Raw genomic sequence first — 19,110 nt, 5'->3', positions numbered from 1 at the left:
TGTGGTTTTTTTTTTTGTTCTTTTTTTTTTTTTAGAGATGGGGAGCGACCCATCAGGCAAGGGTCGCTCCCCTGGGGGGCAAATTGTATTTAGACCATTTCTGCCCCCCTGGGGGCAGATTGGCCGATTTTAGGTCAATCTGCCCCCAAGGGGGCAGAAACCACTAGGCACCGGGGATTTGTTTTTTGGCGCCAATGTCACGCAGGTGGAGCGACCCCGTAGGCAAGGGTCGCTCCCGGGGGGGGGTGGGGGTTGGGGGGGCAAATTTATTTTAGGCCATTTCTGCCCCCCCGGGGGACAGATCGGCCTATTATTAGGCCGAACTGCCCCCGGGGGGGGGGGGCAGAACACTCTAGGCGCCAGGGCAATTTTTTTTTTGTGTTTTTTTTTTTTGTTGTTTCTTTTTTTAGAGATGGGGAGCGACCCATCAGGCAAGGGTCTCTCCCCTGGGGGGGGGCAAATTGTATTTAGACCATTTCTGCCCCCCTGGGGGCAGATTGGCCAATTTTAGGTCAATCTGCCCCCAAGGGGGCAGAAACCACTAGGCACTGGGGATTTGTTTTTTGGCGCCAATGTCACGCAGGGGGAGCGACCCCGTAGACAAGGATCCCTCCCGGGGGGGGGACGGGGGGTTAGGGTGGCAAATTTATTTTAGGCCATTTCTGCCCCCCGGGGGACAGATCGGCCTATTATTAGGCCGAACTGCCCCCGGGGGGGGGGGGCAGAACACTCTAGGCGCCAGGGCAATTTTTTTTTTGTGTTTTTTTTTCTTTTTTTTTCTTTTTTTAGAGATGGGGAGCGACCCATCAGGCAAGGGTCGCTCCCCTGGGGGGGCAAATTGTATTTAGACCATTTCTGCCCCCCTGGGGGCAGATTGGCCAATTTTAGGTCAATCTGCCCCCAAGGGGGCAGAAATCACTAGGCACCGGGGATTTGTTTTTTGGCGCCAATGTCACGCAGGGGGAGCGACCCCGTAGGCAAGGGTCGCTCCCGGGGGGGGGGTGGGGGTTGGGGGGGCAAATTTATTTTAGGCCATTTCTGCCCCCCCGGGGGACAGATCGGCCTATTATTAGGCCGAACTGCCCCCGGGGGGGGGGCAGAACACTCTAGGCGCCAGGGCAATTTTTTTTTTGTGTTTTTTTTTTTTGTTGTTTCTTTTTTTAGAGATGGGGAGCGACCCATCAGGCAAGGGTCGCTCCCCTGGGGGGGCAAATTGTATTTAGACCATTTCTGCCCCCCTGGGGGCAGATTGGCCAATTTTAGGTCAATCTGCCCCCAAGGGGGCAGAAATCACTAGGCACCGGGGATTTGTTTTTTGGCGCCAATGTCACGCAGGGGGAGCGACCCCGTAGGCAAGGGTCGCTCCCAGGGGGGGGTGGGGGTTGGGGGGGCAAATTTATTTTAGGCCATTTCTGCCCCCCCGGGGGACAGATCGGCCTATTATTAGGCCGAACTGCCCCCGGGGGGGGGGGGGCAGAACACTCTAGGCGCCAGGGCAATTTTTTTTTTGTGTTTTTTTTTTTTGTTGTTTCTTTTTTTAGAGATGGGGAGCGACCCATCAGGCAAGGGTCGCTCCCCTGGGGGGGGCAAATTGTATTTAGACCATTTCTGCCCCCCTGGGGGCAGATTGGCCAATTTTAGGTCAATCTGCCCCCAAGGGGGCAGAAACCACTAGGCACCGGGGATTTGTTTTTTGGCGCCAATGTCACGCAGGGGGAGCGACCCCGTAGGCAAGGGTCGCTCCCGGGGGGGGGGGTGGGGGTTGGGGGGGCAAATTTATTTTAGGCCATTTCTGCCCCCCGGGGGACAGATCGGCCTATTATTAGGCCGAACTGCCCCCCGGGGGGGGGCAGAACACTCTAGGCACCAGGGCAATTTTTTCTTTTTTTTTGTTGTTGTTGTTGTTTCTTTTTTTAGAGATGGGGAGCGACCCATCAGGCAAGGGTCGCTCCCCTGGGGGGGGAAATTGTATTTAGATCATTTCTGCCCCCCTGGGGGCAGATTGGCCAATTTTAGGTCAATCTGCCCCCAAGGGGGCAGAAATCACTAGGCACCGGGGATTCGTTTTTTGGCGCCAATGTCACGCAGGGGGAGCGACCCCGTAGGCAAGGGTCGCTCCCGGGGTGGCGGTGGGGGTTGGGGGGGCAAATTTATTTTAGGCCATTTCTGCCCCCCGGGGGACAGATCGGCCTATTATTAGGCCGAACTGCCCCCGGGGGGGGGGGGGGCAGAACACTCTAGGCGCCAGGGCAATTTTTTTTTTGTGTTTTTTTTTTTTTGTTGTTTCTTTTTTTAGAGATGGGGAGCGACCCATCAGGCAAGGGTCGCTTCCCTGGGGGGGCAAATTGTATTTAGACCATTTGTGCCCCCCTGGGGGCAGATTGGCCAATTTTAGGTCAACCTGCCCCCAAGGGGGCAGAAACCACTAGGCACCGGGGATTTGTTTTTTGGTGCCAATGTCACGCAGGGGGAGCGACCCCGTAGGCAAGGGTCGCTCCCGGCGGGGGAGGGTGGGGGTTGGGGGGGCAAATTTATTTTAGGGCATTTCTGCCCCCCCCCCCCTGGGGCCGGCTGAGCTACAGGCCAAACACCACAGGTAGGCACCTTGCAAAAAACACCTCTGTTTTCTGCGAAAAAATATGTTGTGCCCACGTTGTGTTTTGGGCCATTTCCTTTTGTGGGCGCTAGGCCTACCCACAGAAGTGATGTACCATTTTTATCGAGAGACTTAGGGGAACGCTGGGTGGAAGGAAATTTGTGGCTCCTCTCAGATTCCAGAACTTTCTGTCACCGAAATGAGAGGAAAAAGTGTTTTTTGGGCCAAATTTTGATGTTTGCAAAGGATTCTGGGTAACATAACCTGGTCAGAGCCCCGCAAGTCACCCCATCTTGGATTCCCCTGGGTTTCTAGTTTTCAAAAATGCACTGGTTTGCTAGGTTTCCTCAGGTGTCGGCTGAGCTACAGGCCAAAATCCACAGGTAGGCACTGCTTTTTATAAAAAAATGTGATGTGTCCACGTTGTGTTTTGGGCCCTTTCCTTTCGTGGGCGCTAGTCCTACCCACACAAGTGAGGTATCATTTTTATCGGGAGACTTGGGGGAACGCTGGGTAGAAGGAAATTTGTGGCTCCTCTCAGATTCTAGAACTTTCTGCCACAGAAATGTGAGTAACATGTGTATTTTTAGCCAAATTTTGAGGTTTGCAAAGGATTCTGGGTAACAGAACCTGGTCCGAGCCCCGCAAGTCACCCCTCCTTGGATTCCCCTAGGTCTCTAGTTTTCAGAAATGCACAGGTTTGGTAGGTTTCCCTAGGTGCCGGCTGAGCTAGAGGCCAAAATCTACAGGTAGGCACTTCGCAAAAAACACCTCTGTTTTTTTCCAAAATTTAGGATGTGTCCACGTTGCGCTTTGGGGTGTTTCCTGTCGCCGGCGCTAGGCCTACCCACGCAAGTGAGGTATCATTTTTATCGGGAGACTTGGGGGAACGCTGGGTAGAAGGAAATTTGTGGCTCCTCTCAGATTCCAGAACTTTCTGCCACAGAAATGTGAGTAAAATGTGTATTTTTAGCCAAATTTTGAGGTTTGCAAAGGATTCTGGGTAACAGAACCTGGTCCGAGCCCCGCAAGTCACCCCTCCTTGGATTCCCCTAGGTCTCTAGTTTTCAGAAATGCACAGGTTTGGTAGGTTTCCCTAGGTGGCGGCTGAGCTAGAGGCCAAAATCAACAGGTAGGCACTTCGCAAAAAACACCTCTGTTTTTTTCCAAAATTTAGGATGTGTCCACGTTGCGCTTTGGGGGGTTTCCTGTCGCCGGCGCTAGGCCTACCCACGCAAGTGAGGTATCATTTTTATCGGGAGACTTGGGGGAACGCTGGGTGGAAGGAAATTTGTAGCTCCTCTCAGATTCCAGAACTTTCTGCCACAGAAATGTGAGGGACATGTGTTTTTTTAGCCAAATTTTGAGGTTTGCAAAGGATTCTGGGTAACAGAACCTGGTCCGAGCCACACAAGTCACCCCTCCTTGGATTCCCCTAGGTCTCTAGTTTTCAGAAATGTACAGGTTTGGTAGGTTTCCCTAGGTGGCGGCTGAGCTAGAGGCCAAAATCTCCAGGTAGTCACTTTGCTAAAAACAGCTCTGTTTTCTGTGATGTGTCCACGTTGTGTTTTGGGGCATATCCTGTCGCGGGCGCTAGGCCTACCCACACAAGTGAGGTATCATTTTTATCGGGAGACATGGGGGAACGCTGGGTGGAAGGAAAGTTGTGGCTCCTCTCAGATTCCAGAACTTTCTGCCACAGAAATGTGAGGAACATGTGTTTTTTTAGCCAAATTTTTAGATTTGCAAAGGATTCTGGGTAACAGAACCTGGTCCGAGCCCCGCAAGTCACCCCTCCTTGGATTCCCCTAGGTCTCTAGTTTTCAGAAATGCACAGGTTTGGTAGGTTTCCCTAGGTGGCGGCTGAGCTAGAGGCCAAAATCTACAGGTAGTCACTTTGCTAAAAACAGCTCTGTTTTCTGTGATATGTCCACGTTGTGTTTTGGGGCATATCCTGTCGCGGGCGCTAGGCCTACCCACACAAGTGAGGTATCATTTTTATTGGGAGACGTGGGGGAACGCTGGGTGGAAGGAAATTTGTGGCTCCTCTCAGATTCCAGAACTTTCTGCCACAGAAATGTGAGGAACATGTGTTTTTTTAGCCAAATTTTGAGGTTTGCAAAGGATTCTGGGTAACAGAACCTGGTCCGAGCCCCGCAAGTCACCCCTCCTTGGATTCCCCTAGGTCTCTAGTTTTCAGAAATGCACAGGTTTGGTAGGTTTCCCTAGGTGGCGGCTGAGCTAGAGGCCAAAATCTACAGGTAGTCACTTTGCTAAAAACAGCTCTGTTTTCTGTGATATGTCCACGTTGTGTTTTGGGGCATATCCTGTCGCGGGCGCTAGGCCTACCCACACAAGTGAGGTATCATTTTTATCGGGAGACGTGGGGGAACGCTGCGTGGAAGGAAATTTGTGGCTCCTCTCAGATTCCAGAACTTTCTGCCACAGAAATGTGAGGAACATGTGTTTTTTTAGCCAGATTTTGAGGTTTGCAAAGGATTCTGGGTAACAGAACCTGGTCCGAGCCCAGCAAGTCACCCCTCCTTGGATTCCCCTAGGTCTCTAGTTTTCAGAAATGCACCGGTTTGGTAGGTTTCCCTAGGTGGCGGCTGAGCTAGAGGCCAAAATCTACAGGTAGTCACTTTGCTAAAAACAGCTCTGTTTTCTGTGATATGTCCACGTTGTGTTTTGGGGCATATCCTGTCGCGGGCGCTAGGCCTACCCACACAAGTGAGGTATCATTTTTATCGGGAGACGTGGGGGAACGCTGGGTGGAAGGAAATTGGTGGCTCCTCTCAGATTCCAGAACTTTCTGCCACAGAAATGTGAGGAACATGTGTTTTTTTAGCCAAATTTTGAGATTTGCAAAGGATTCTGGGTAACAGAACCTGGTCCGAGCCCCGCATGTCACCCCTCCTTGGATTCCCCTAGGTCTCTAGTTTTCAGAAATGCACAGGTTTGGTAGGTTTCCCTAGGTGGCGGCTGAGCTAGAGGCCAAAATCTACAGGTAGTCACTTTGCTAAAAACAGCTCTGTTTTCTGTGATATGTCCACGTTGTGTTTTGGGGCATATCCTGTCGCGGGCGCTAGGCCTACCCACACAAGTGAGGTATCATTTTTATTGGGAGACGTGGGGGAACGCTGGGTGGAAGGAAATTTGTGGCTCCTCTCAGATTCCAGAACTTTCTGCCACAGAAATGTGAGGAACATGTGTTTTTTTAGCCAAATTTTGAGGTTTGCAAAGGATTCTGGGTAACAGAACCTGGTCCGAGCCCCGCAAGTCACCCCTCCTTGGATTCCCCTAGGTCTCTAGTTTTCAGAAATGCACAGGTTTGGTAGGTTTCCCTAGGTGGCGGCTGAGCTAGAGGCCAAAATCTACAGGTAGTCACTTTGCTAAAAACAGCTCTGTTTTCTGTGATATGTCCACGTTGTGTTTTGGGGCATATCCTGTCGCGGGCGCTAGGCCTACCCACACAAGTGAGGTATCATTTTTATCGGGAGACGTGGGGGAACGCTGCGTGGAAGGAAATTTGTGGCTCCTCTCAGATTCCAGAACTTTCTGCCACAGAAATGTGAGGAACATGTGTTTTTTTAGCCAGATTTTGAGGTTTGCAAAGGATTCTGGGTAACAGAACCTGGTCCGAGCCCAGCAAGTCACCCCTCCTTGGATTCCCCTAGGTCTCTAGTTTTCAGAAATGCACCGGTTTGGTAGGTTTCCCTAGGTGGCGGCTGAGCTAGAGGCCAAAATCTACAGGTAGTCACTTTGCTAAAAACAGCTCTGTTTTCTGTGATATGTCCACGTTGTGTTTTGGGGCATATCCTGTCGCGGGCGCTAGGCCTACCCACACAAGTGAGGTATCATTTTTATCGGGAGACGTGGGGGAACGCTGGGTGGAAGGAAATTGGTGGCTCCTCTCAGATTCCAGAACTTTCTGCCACAGAAATGTGAGGAACATGTGTTTTTTTAGCCAAATTTTGAGATTTGCAAAGGATTCTGGGTAACAGAACCTGGTCCGAGCCCCGCATGTCACCCCTCCTTGGATTCCCCTAGGTCTCTAGTTTTCAGAAATGCACAGGTTTGGTAGGTTTCCCTAGGTGGCGGCTGAGCTAGAGGCCAAAATCTACAGGTAGTCACTTTGCTAAAAACAGCTCTGTTTTCTGTGATATGTCCACGTTGTGTTTTGGGGCATATCCTGTCGCGGGCGCTAGGCCTACCCACACAAGTGAGGTATCATTTTTATCGGGAGACGTGGGGGAACGCTGGGTGGAAGGAAATTTGTGGCTCCTCTCAGATTCCAGAACTTTCTGCCACAGAAATGTGAGGAACATGTGTTTTTTTAGCCAAATTTTGAGGTTTGCAAAGGATTCTGGGTAACAGAACCTGGTCCGAGCCCCGCAAGTCACCCCTCCTTGGATTCCCCTAGGTCTCTAGTTTTCAGAAATGCACAGGTTTGGTAGGTTTCCCTAGGTGGCGGCTGAGCTAGAGGCCAAAATCTACAGGTAGTCACTTTGCTAAAAACAGCTCTGTTTTCTGTGATATGTCCACGTTGTGTTTTGGGGCATATCCTGTCGCGGGCGCTAGGCCTACCCACACAAGTGAGGTATCATTTTTATCGGGAGACGTGGGGGAACGCTGGGTGGAAGGAAATTTGTGGCTCCTCTCAGATTCCAGAACTTTCTGCCACAGAAATGTGAGGAACATGTGTTTTTTTAGCCAAATTTTGAGGTTTGCAAAGGATTCTGGGTAACAGAACCTGGTCCGAGCCACACAAGTCACCCCTCCTTGGATTCCCCTAGGTCTCTAGTTTTCAGAAATGCACAGGTTTGGTAGGTTTCCCTAGGTGGCGGCTGAGCTAGAGGCCAAAATCTACAGGTAGTCACTTTGCTAAAAACAGCTCTGTTTTCTGTGATGTGTCCACGTTGTGTTTTGGGGCATATCCTGTCGCGGGTGCTAGGCCTACCCACACAAGTGAGGTATCATTTTTATCGGGAGACATCGGGGAACGCTGGGTGGAAGGAAATTTGTGGCTCCTCTCAGATTCCAGAACTTTCTGCCACAGAAATGTGAGGAACATGTGTTTTTTTAGCCAAATTTTGAGTTTTGCAAAGGATTCTGGGTAACAGAACCTGATCCGAGCCACACAAGTCACCCCTCCTTGGATTTCCCTAGGTCTCTAGTTTTCAGAAATGCACAGGTTTGGTAGGTTTCCCTAGGTGGCGGCTGAGCTAGAGGCCAAAATCTACAGGTAGTCACTTTGCTAAAAACAGCTCTGTTTTCTGTGATGTGTCCACGTTGTGTTTTGGGGCATATCCTGTCGCGGGTGCTAGGCCTACCCACACAAGTGAGGTACCATTTTTATCGGGAGACTTGGGGGAACATAGATTAGCAAAACAAGTACTATTGCCCCTTGTCTTTCTCTACATTTTTTCCTTCCAAATATAGGAGTGTGTGTAAAAAAGACATCTATTTGAGAAGTTCCCTGTAATTCACGTGCTACTATGGTCACCCCGGAATTCAGAGATGTGCAAATAACCAGTGCTCCTCAACACCTTATCTTGTGCCCTTTTTGGAAATGCAAAGGTTTTCTTGATAGCAATTTTTTACTCCTTATATTTCAGCAAATGAATTGCTGTATACCTGGTATAGAATGAAAACGCACTGCAGGGTGCAGCTCATTTATTGGCTCTGGGTTCCTCGGGTTCTTGATGAACCTACAAACCCTATATATCCCCGCAACCAGAGGAGTCCAGCAGACGTAACGGTATATTGCTTTCGATAATCTGACATTGCAGTGAAAAGTTACAGAGTAAAACGTAGAGAAAAATTGATGGTTTTTTCACCTCAATTTCAATATTTTTCTTTTTCAGCTGTTATTTTCTGTAGGAAACCCTTGTAGGATCTACACAAATGACCCCTTGCTGAATTCAGAATTTTGTCTACTTTTCAGAAATGTTTAGGTTTCTGGGATCCAGCATTGGTTTCATGACCATTCCTGTCACTGACTGGAAGGAGGCTGAAAGCACAAAAAATTGCACAAATGGGGTATGCCCCAGTAAAATGCCAAAATTGTGTTGAAAAATTGGGTTTTCGGATTCAAGTCTGCCTGTTCCTGAAAGCTGGGAAGCTGCTGAGTTTAGCACCGCAGACCCTTTGTTGATGCCATTTTCAGGGGAAAAACCACAAGCCTTCTTCTGCAGCCCCTTTTTCCAATTTTTTTGAAAAAAACGAAATTTTCACTGTATTTTGGCCAATTTCTTGGCCTCCTTCAGGGGAACCCACAAAGTCTGGGTACCTTTAGAATCCCTAGGATGTTGGAAAAAAAGGACGCAAATTTGGCTTGGTTAGCTTATGTGGACAAAAAGTTATGAGGGCCTAAGCGCGAACTGCCCCAAATAGGCAAAAAAGGGCCTGGCACAGGAGGGGGAAAAGGCCTGGCAGCGAAGGGGTTAAAAACAAACATAGGCCCAGATGTACAAAGTCATTTAGTTGTCACCAAACCAGTGGTTTGCTAAATTACTGGAATTGCAAACCCTAAACACCTTTCTTAAAATGTACTAAACTAATTTTGTGATTTGGTAACAAAATGCTGAATTACACAATGGGAGAAGAAATGCATTCAGAATCACAATTTGGAAAGTGTGTTTGGGTTGTTCCTTCCAAATTGCAATTTGGAATGTTGTATTAGTGGTCTGCCACTGCAATTTTTGTCACAAACCATTGATAGGTGTTAGAAATGGGGTCCTTGGTTGACAGTCAGGTTACCCCCTGTTCAAGCAAAGACCCTCACTCTAGTCAGGGTAAAAGAGAATCACCCTCAGCTAACCCCTGCTTACCCCCTTGGTAGCTTGGCAGAGCAGTAGGCTTAACCTCAGAGTGCTAGGCGTAAAGTATTTGTACCAACACACACAGTAACTCAATGAAAACACTACAAAATGACACAACACAGGTTTAGAAAAATAGGAAATATTTATCTAAACAAAACATGACCAAAACGACAAAAATCCACCATACACAAGTCAAGTTATTAATTAAAAATCAAAAAGAGTCTTTAAGTAGTTTTAAAAACACACTAGCGCTGCTAGAGTGAAAATGTACCTGGTGTGCGTCAAAAATAACCCCGCACGGGCGGGCGTGCGTCGAAAATAACTCCGCACGGCGGTACTCGAGTCAAAAATCCAGCCGCACAATGAGTTGACGATCCAGCCGCGCAGGTTGCGATCTCCCAGCCTCCGTCAGCGATGCTGCGCGTCGTTTCTCCTGCTCCGTGCGTCGATTCTTCGGTCGCGTTTCCTGCGAGCGTCGTTTCTCAGCCGCGGAGCTGGCGGCGCACCGTTTTTCAGCCGCCGATCGGATTCGCGTCGATCTTTTCCCCGCACGGCGCTCTGTGCGTGGATTTTCTTGTCTTTAGGCTGCCAGCTTCTCCTTTCAGGGTCCCAGGACTGGATGGGCACCACAGGGCAGAGTAGGAGTCTCTCCAGAGGCTCCAGGTGCTGGCAGAGAGAAGTCTTTGCTGTCCCTGAGACTTCAAACAACAGGAGGCAAGCTCTAGATCAAGCCCTTGGAGATTTCTTCTCAAGATGGAAGGTACACAAAGTCCAGTCTTTGCCCTCTTACTCTGGCAGAAGCAGCACTGCAGGAAAGCTCCACAAAGCACAGTCACAGGCAGGGCAGCACTTCCTCCTCAGCTAACAGCTCTTCTCCAGGCAGAGGTTCCTCTTGATTCCAGAAGTGTTTCTAAAGTCTGTAGATTTGGGTGCCCTTCTTATACCCATTTTAGTCTTTGAAGTCACCTTTCTTCAAAGGGGACTCACACCTACTTGTGAAATCCTGCCTTGCCCAGGCAAGGCCTCAGACACACACCAGGGGGTTGGAGCCGGCATTGTTAGAGGCAGGCACAGTCCTTTCAGATGAGAGTGACCACTCCACCCCTCCCTCCTAGCAGAGATGGCTAATCAGGAAATGCAGGTTACACCCCAGCTCCCTTTGTGTCACTGTCTGGTGTGAGGTGAAAAACAACCCAACTGTCAAACTGACCCAGACAGGGAATCCACAAACAAGGCAGAGTCACAGAATGGTTTAAGCAAGAAAATGCTCACTTTCTAAAAGTGGCATTTTCAAACGCACAATCTTAAAATCAACTTTACTAAAAGATGTATTTTTAAATTGTGAGCTCAGGGACCCCAAACTCCACATGTCCATCTACTCTCTAGGGGAATCTATGCTTTAATCATATTTAAAGGTAGCCCCCATATTATCCTATGAGAGAGACAGTCCTTGCAACAGTGAAAAACGAATTTAGCAGTATTTCACTGTCAGGACATATAAACCACATTACTATATGTCCTACCTTATCCATACACTGCACCCTGCCCTTGGGGCTTCCTAGGGCCTACCTTAGGGGTGCCTTACATGTAAGAAAAGGGAAGGTTTAGGCCTGGCAAGTGGGTACACTTGCCAAGTCGAATTTACAGTGTAAAAATACACACACAGACACTGCAGTGGCAGGTCTGAGACATGATTACAGAGCTACTTATGTGGGTGGCACAACCAGTGCTGCAGGCCCACTAGTAGCATTTGATTTACAGGCCCTGGCACCTCTAGTGCACCTTACTAGGGACTTACTAGTAAATCAAATATGCCAATCATGGATAAACCAATCACATACAATTTCACACAGAGAGCATATGCACTTTAGCACTGGTTAGCAGTGGGAAAGTGCTCAAAGTTCAAAAGCCAACAGCGACAGGTCAGAAAAAAATAGGAGGCAGGAGGCAAAAAGACTGGGGATGACCCTGCATAAGCAAAAGTCCAACAATAGGTTATTGACTTTTGAGTTGAGATGGTAGCCCATTGTGAAAGTTAAGAAAAAACAACATTGATCGCAAGTGGCACCTCTGAATGGTGATATTGTGAACTAATCTATTACTATGTAGGTTGGTTAGCAAAATCAGAATTGATTTGGAAAGTCAGTATGCAATTTGCAACTGCTGTTTGGAAATTGACACACATCTAGCCCTAAGCTGGGAGACGTTTCACTGAGGAAAGGAACAGGGCTTTACTCAAGGGTATCACTGTTATGAGATTTGATGCCTTTTATACGGGTTAATCAACAGAACCACTGCAAAAGGTTTGTGTCTCAAAACTGGTCAACATAATTATCCAAGGTGCACCAGACTTGTTTATTATAAAACCTCCATATATGTAATGAAGCTTGTTGCTTTGATGGGACATTTTGATCTCTAAATGGCAGGTGCTGTTGTGGTTATTTGCTTAGAATTTCATAACCAATCAAGTTAGTGTTTGGCATTGTCAGTGATACTGCAATCCCAGCCCCAGTCTGGGTTGCATGTGGTACCTTTTGGAAGTGGCCTTGCCTGACAGTTTGGGACAGACAGCTAACATGAGGAACATGGTTACTGATTTGCAAAAGGTAGGCCTGTGTCTAAAGTGGCATAGTGGGCCAAAAACAATGGACTGGAATGCGGCCCTAACGATTACCAGTGGCTGAGATTAAATCAGTCACACCATTTAGCACCTTGCTGTTGTTTTACTTGATGCCCTAAGGAGCATATTTATAAGCCCCTAGCTCCACCTTGCTCCACATTAGCATCATTTGTTTATGCTAATGTGACCCAATGAAGCTAAAATCCTTGTACCACATTTACAAAGTGTCACAATGCATACACTGCGCCACTTTGTAACCCTTTGCACTACATTGTGCCTGTGCAGGCATAGTATATGCAAAGGGGGTGTTCTCCCATTAGTGGGGGCAAAAAAAATGGTGCAAGGAAATCTAACAGATTTTATGGCACTTTTAATGCCAGCTCAGAGCAGGCATTAAAAGGGGGCTTCCATTATTTATAACGGGGGCCCTATGTACTCTGCAGGAGTAGCATCAATATTTTGGTGCTACTCCTGCAGAGTGCATCATTAGTGTCATGAAAAATTATGCTATTGCCCACTACCGTGCTCCATGGTGAATCCTCGAAACCGGTCCTAGGATGCTTGTTTCTGGTCCAGGGAGAACCTGGCTTGGCAGTTCGGGTTGGACTGTTCCCATGGGGAACAAGGTCAAGACTGATTTGCATATGGCTGGATCCGAACTGGGATGGCATTGTGAGCAAAAAAACGATGGATTAAACCCAGATCTTTGTGGCTGAGGGTGAATGTTTGCATTGTTCAGTATTCTGTCCATCATCTGTTCTTTTTGCATTTGTCGACCCTAAGTGGGAAGGGTAAGCCCAGACATGGGTCCCGTGCTCACTGGATGCTGGCTACCTGGACTGATGAAGGGTGATACCCGAAACCAGTCCTAGAATGCTTATTTCTGGTTCACGGAGGACCTGATTTGGCAGTTCCGGCTGGAAGGTTCCCAATGGGAATCAATCAATCAATCAATCAAAAACATTTATAGAGCGCGCTACTCACCCGTGAGGGTCTCAAGGCTCTTGTTGGGGGAAGGGGGGGGTGAGGGAGGGGTTACTGTTCAAACAACCACGTCTTGAGTTTTTTTTCTGAAGAGTAGGAGGTCTTTGGTTTTGTGGAGGTTGGAGGGGAGGGAGTTCCAGGTTGTGGGGGGCGAGGTAAGAGAAGGCCCTGCCTCCTGTGGTGGTTCATTGGATGCAGGGGACTGTAGCTAGTGTGAGGTCGGCTGATCGTAGGTTGCGGGTGGGAGTGTGGAGGTTCACTCTTTCGTTGAGGTAGGTCGGGCCGGTGTTGTGGAGGGGTTTGTGTGCGTGGATGAGGATCTTGAAAGTGATTCTCTTGTCTATGGGGAGCCAGTGAAGGGATTTGAAGTGTGGTGAGATTCGTTTGTGGCGGGGAGGCCAAGGATGAGGCGTGCGGCTGTGTTTTGGATTCTCTGGAGTTTGCATTTGAGTTTAAGTGTGGTGCTGGCATAGAGGGCAGGACTGATTTGCATATGACTGGATCCAAACGGGGGTGGCGTGGTGAGGTAAAAAACAATGGTTTAAACCCAGAGCTTTGTGACCGGGGTGAATGTTTGCATTATTCAGCGTTCTGTCCATCATCTGTTCTTTTTGCATATATAGAACAGGAGCACAAAGAATGTCAGTGAATGATTTCAGTTATGACTGGCAAATGTAATTACCCAAAGTAAGATTCTTCTCATCCCAGTCATAAATTAGTTGAGATGACCCCGCCTCCAAACAATCTATTCACTTGCTGTTTGTTCATTAGTAAACATCTTTTCACTGTTTCTACTATCTGAATATAGGACTTCTACCCAGTCCATGAGGCTCTGCATGTTTCAATCTGTTTAAATTGTTGGCGCCAGTAGGGAGGGAGGAATGCTTGGAAGGGGATGAGGAGCATGTTACTTGGCATAATGAAATTTCAAGTTCCAATTTCATTGGTTTGGTGAATCAAGGGAACAACTCTGCAGAGGAGTGCTGCTCATGCAGGCAATCTATAAGTTTTCACCGGAAATGGCTCCTAGTCCAAAGCTTCCTCACTAATGGTATTGACACTTCAACAGTTTGTTAACAGGCAGGGTGCCATGGCAGGGGGAGCCCAGTGTGGCAGTTTGTTCTCAATAGATAGGACCACACAGATACTATATTGTATAAATCATACCTATGCTATTACAAATAGTATACTTGCCAAATGTTTATGTGAAATCACCATGTTTCAATATCTCTGTGTTTTATGTAAATGTGCATGCTGCACATGAACTACAATTATAGAGTACGCATATAGTTGGACTACACCATTCAATCTGAACTGTGTGTTTGTCTATAATAGAACAGCATGACCCTACTAGATAGTCTCTAAGGGGCATATTTAAGAAAAGTGGTGCTGCCCCTTAGTGCCCCCCTAACACCACCATGTGTGTGCACAAGTTAAAATATAGCATATAATGGTGGTCGTTAGGAGACTAGCACCTGAATTTTTTACGTCAGTCCGGCACGTTACAGGATTAGCGTAAAAAATTCTGATGCTAATCCTGCACAGCACCCAGAGGCCCATTTTAAGCAATGGAAGCCTCCTTTTAATGCCTGCTCTTAGTAGGCGTTAAAAGTGGCGAAACAAATGGCGCTAGTAAATTTCTTAGATTTTCTTGTGCCATTTTTTTGCCCCCCCCTAACCGGGGAATGCCCCATTTGCATTCATTATGCCTGGCACAGATATAATGTAGCGCAAAGGGTTACAAAAAGGTGCATTAAATGGTGTTAGTTAGGAGACTAGCATCTGAATTTTTTACATTAGTCCGGCACGTTGCAGGATTAGCGTAAAAAATTCTGATGCTAATCCTGCAAAGCACCCAGAGGCCCATTTTAAGCAATGGAAGCCTCCTTTTAATGCCTGCTCTTAGGAGGCGTTAAAAGTGCTGAAAAAAATGGCACTAGTACATTTCTTAGATTTTCTTGTGCCATTTTTTTGCCCCCCCCTAACCGGGGAATGCCCCCTTTGCATTCATTATGCCTGGCACAGACATAATGTAGCGCAACGGGTTACAAAAAGGTTCAATGCATGCATTGCCCCACTTTGTGAATATGGTGCTGCATTTTTGGCCTTCTAACACCACATTAGCTTAAAAACATTATGCTAATGTCACCTTGGAAAGGAGCTAGGGGCTCCTTAAATATGCCCTGAAAAGTTTTAGATCTTTTGAAGGCAAATAATGTCACTTCTATACTTTCAAATTCCCTTGAAAGGATGCACCTTTTTATCATCTTTGTAATCATATTGCTATGTGGGCTGAAGATGGTGACACCAATCAGTTTATCTTTGCTTTTATTCCTTTATATTGGCAGTGAAAAAGCCTCACAGGGACAGTGTCAATGTCTTTTGAGTGATCTATTCACTAGTTTTCTGGGGGGTAGCTTCATGTTGTAAATGTTTGCATTAACTTCTTAGAAGGGTTGAAATAATCCAACTTGAATTTACAATCTGCATTTATGCAAAAAATGACCTTACAGAGGATCGTCAAGTAATACTCTTGAGAAAGAGTTCTGGTGGTGTAGTAGAGAGCGTTTTTCAGTAGACACAGAATAGAGTTCTGGACATTATTTATAATCAATGAGCAGAGATCGCCTCCACAAATAAACATCGGCATCCTATAGCCCTTTGTCCTATATCACACAATTTGCTACCAAATCCATTAGTTATTAATCTGAATAGATGTAAAGACAGGTAATGTTTAGGTTCATACCGAAAAAGCATTTGGAACTTTTCCTTTTTGAAGCTTATATGATTAACACAGTACTTGTATATGTTTCTGTGATTGGCAAGGAGCCAATGTAGATCAAATGATGCAGCCGGACTCCATTAAGAAATAAATTAGGAAGACTGAGATTATATTATACCATAAGAGTTAAGTCTGGCTCAGAAGCGTACATTCAATTGACTTTATTGTGGTGCGGAAAAGAATGCTAGAACTTGTTGGATGAATTGTAATAGATAGGTGACCTTTTATGAGTATAGTGACTATAGTGTCAAAGAAACGGTGGACTTAAATGCCATTCCCATTTTCCATAAATTGTAAACAGAACAGGAATACCTGATCCCTCAGGGTTAGACTTTAGAAAGACAGGTCTATGGTTTTACATCCATTGTCCATTGGAAACATCTCAGATGTCACTGCATTATGTGCAGGACAGTGTTCTCTGGTAATTGTGATGGTTTCATGTTGGATGAAATAGAAAGGGCGCTATTGTAAAAACTTAAGTGAGTCTGAGTATAGCTACTACAGAGAGAGAGCCGCGCCTTTTTTACCTCATAACGTTGGAAACATGCACAGAGTCTGAAAATAATACAGATTGATATGTCTCACTCGATATCAGTCATGCTCCAGTCTCTCAGTCTCTCATCCGGGATTTTATAATTAATGGCACTGAAGGCAGTTTGTAAGAATGAGAATTTTAACATAGAAAACACTCCAGTGGGCTTAGTTGTCTTTAGCCACGGTCCATTTTGCATATTCATGCTGTCCGAACTCCAAGTATTGGTTATGTAGCTTGTGAGCTTTAATGAATAATTGGAACCCGGTGCTCGGTGTTTCCCTCCAAGCGTACCAATTTTTTTTTTTTTTGCTACAGATCCTTATTTGGCTGTGGAAAGAAGCCAGACATTATTTTATTTGTTGCGGAAGTGTGATCGTTTACTGTTAAAGGCAGGGTGGAATCAGACAAGTTTTTAATGAAAAACTCATCATGGAACAGAAGAACTCTTGCATTTTGAAATGAGTGACAAGGGAGAATAACTTTGATGAAGGGATCTCAGAGGGAAACTTGAAAAAGCAACAGAGCTGTTTTAAACTGTTTTAAAACGACGTTGTTTGCTTGATTCAGATAATTCTGAGCACGAAGTATTTATCATTGGCTGCAAAACATCTGACTCATTGCAGATTTCCCGAAAAATTAGAGACTTTATTTTTTGTTGAATTACTTCTTGAATGTGCCCTTTTTGCATCAGCTGTTATTTCGTAGTTTGAGTTCATCTATGCTTGTCATATGTAAGTAAATATATGATCAATGGTGATTTCAACTAAGAGTGGAAGGTTTAATTTTAAGAAAGTTTTATCAGACTGCATGTTGTATAAATAGGGAGGAAGCAAGGAGGAAGATGATCCTTTTGACTAGCTTATATATGGAAAATTGAAATTAAAAAAATACGTTGTGTGAACAATATGCCTTTTATAACTTGAGTGCAGCAGTGTTATACCTGACAGCCATGGCATGGTTTTCCCTGATTTTTATGCCTTCAGACCTTCTGTTTTGCTGTCCTTGTTTTTGCTGGCTGTGGGACTGGACTAAAGTGCATGTGTTTCTCTCACTAAACATGCAAACATTGGTGTATACACAATTTGCATATTTATTTACTTGTAAGTCCCTTGTAAGGTGGTATACCATATGCATAGTGCCTGTAAATTAAATGCTTAAATTAAATTAAATTGTGGCACCCAATTCAGTAGTACTTCAGACATTTCTCAGGCCTGCCATTGCAGAGACTTTGTGTGTAGTTTTAAACTGCCATGGCAACCTGGCAAGGTAACTCAGGAAGGACCAAACCTTCCCTTTTAATGCATAGATATGGCATCCATATGGTAGGCCCTAGACAGCCCAAGAGCAGGGTACAGTGTTCTTAAAAAGTATGGCAAGTCCAGTTAAGGTTTAAATGTCCTTCTAATGACAAACTCTTAAAAAAAATGTTTTCACTACTGTGAGGCCTATCTCTCCCTTAGGATAACATTGGAATTACCTCATTACATTTTATAAGTGTAATTTACAATTGAGAAGAGGTGGACCTCAACTTTTGGTGTCTCTGGAATCACAATTTAAAAACACAACTTATTGTGAAGTCGGATTTTAAATTATAATTCTGAAAAAGCACTTTTAAAAAGTTGGCATTTTCTTACTTTAACCAGTTTGTGCCTTTTGTGTGTCTTCGAATAAACTTCTGGGATGGTGGCAGCTGGGCTTTGTGCAGTCCCTCTAGATAGTGACACACGAAGGGAGCTTAGGTGTGACTGATGGGCCATTCACAACCTGTTGGACCCTCCTGGGCAGGATGGGAGGATGAAGCCAACACTTACATCTGATTAGGCTGGGTCCTGTCCCCACACAAAGGGCCGTGCACCCTCTTGTAGTAAGACTTGAGCCAGGCCATGAAGAGCAGGGATTCTGTGCAATTCAAAGGTCTCTCTTTGAAGTTTCACCCATTTAAAAGGCACTATTGAATTTAAGTACTGGACCTCCGACACCACCAACTCACTACACTTTTGGACCTCTGGATACTCTGCCAGGAAGAACGGCTGCTGTGGTGAAAGGACTGCCACTCTACTGGCCTCCTGCTCCACTGTGCTGACCTCCTGTCATTCTTTCCTGGGAGTGAGAAGGTCTGGATCTGCATCTTTCTGGGTCCAGGAGCTTGTGGCTTGCCTCCTGTTTTCTGACGTCTCAGGTACACAAAAGACTTCCAGCTCACCTGCTGCATAACCCAGACTCTGCCAGCTGTGAGTCTTGCTCTGCCAAGTGGTGCCAATCCAGTCCTGGATTGACATCAATGATGTCATCATTGATGTTATTAACCATTTCATGAGTGATGTAATATGTGAGGTCATAAGCAGTGCATTGCAGGGGCATTAGTTATAGTTAACTCAGGTAACTATAACTGCTGAATTTCAGTGGTTTTGTATGAGGAAAATCTGAGCATAACAATACCGTACCTGTAACCTTTAGTTTTTTTCAGTGAATTTCCAAGGTTTTTTTTAGTTCTATTTCCTAACTATAACGTCCCTGTAACATTTGTTTTTTTTTCAGAGAATTTCTATGTGTTTTAAAATTCTATTTCCAAACTACAACGTCCCTGTAACCTTTGATTTTGTCAGAGAATGCCAATTTTTTTTTACATTTTTTGTTTCCTAACTGTAACCTTTGAGAGTGGGTGAATGAGTGGCTGTGTAGGTAGGTAGGTGAGTGAGTGTGTTATTGACTGTGTGGATCTCTGAGTGGTTGTGTGAGTGAGTTTGTGGTTGTGTGAGTGGCTGTATG

Source organism: Pleurodeles waltl, chromosome 3_1 (assembly GCF_031143425.1).
Source record: "Pleurodeles waltl isolate 20211129_DDA chromosome 3_1, aPleWal1.hap1.20221129, whole genome shotgun sequence".
Taxonomy (NCBI): domain Eukaryota; kingdom Metazoa; phylum Chordata; class Amphibia; order Caudata; family Salamandridae; genus Pleurodeles; species Pleurodeles waltl.
Note: the sequence above shows the minus strand (reverse complement) of the source record.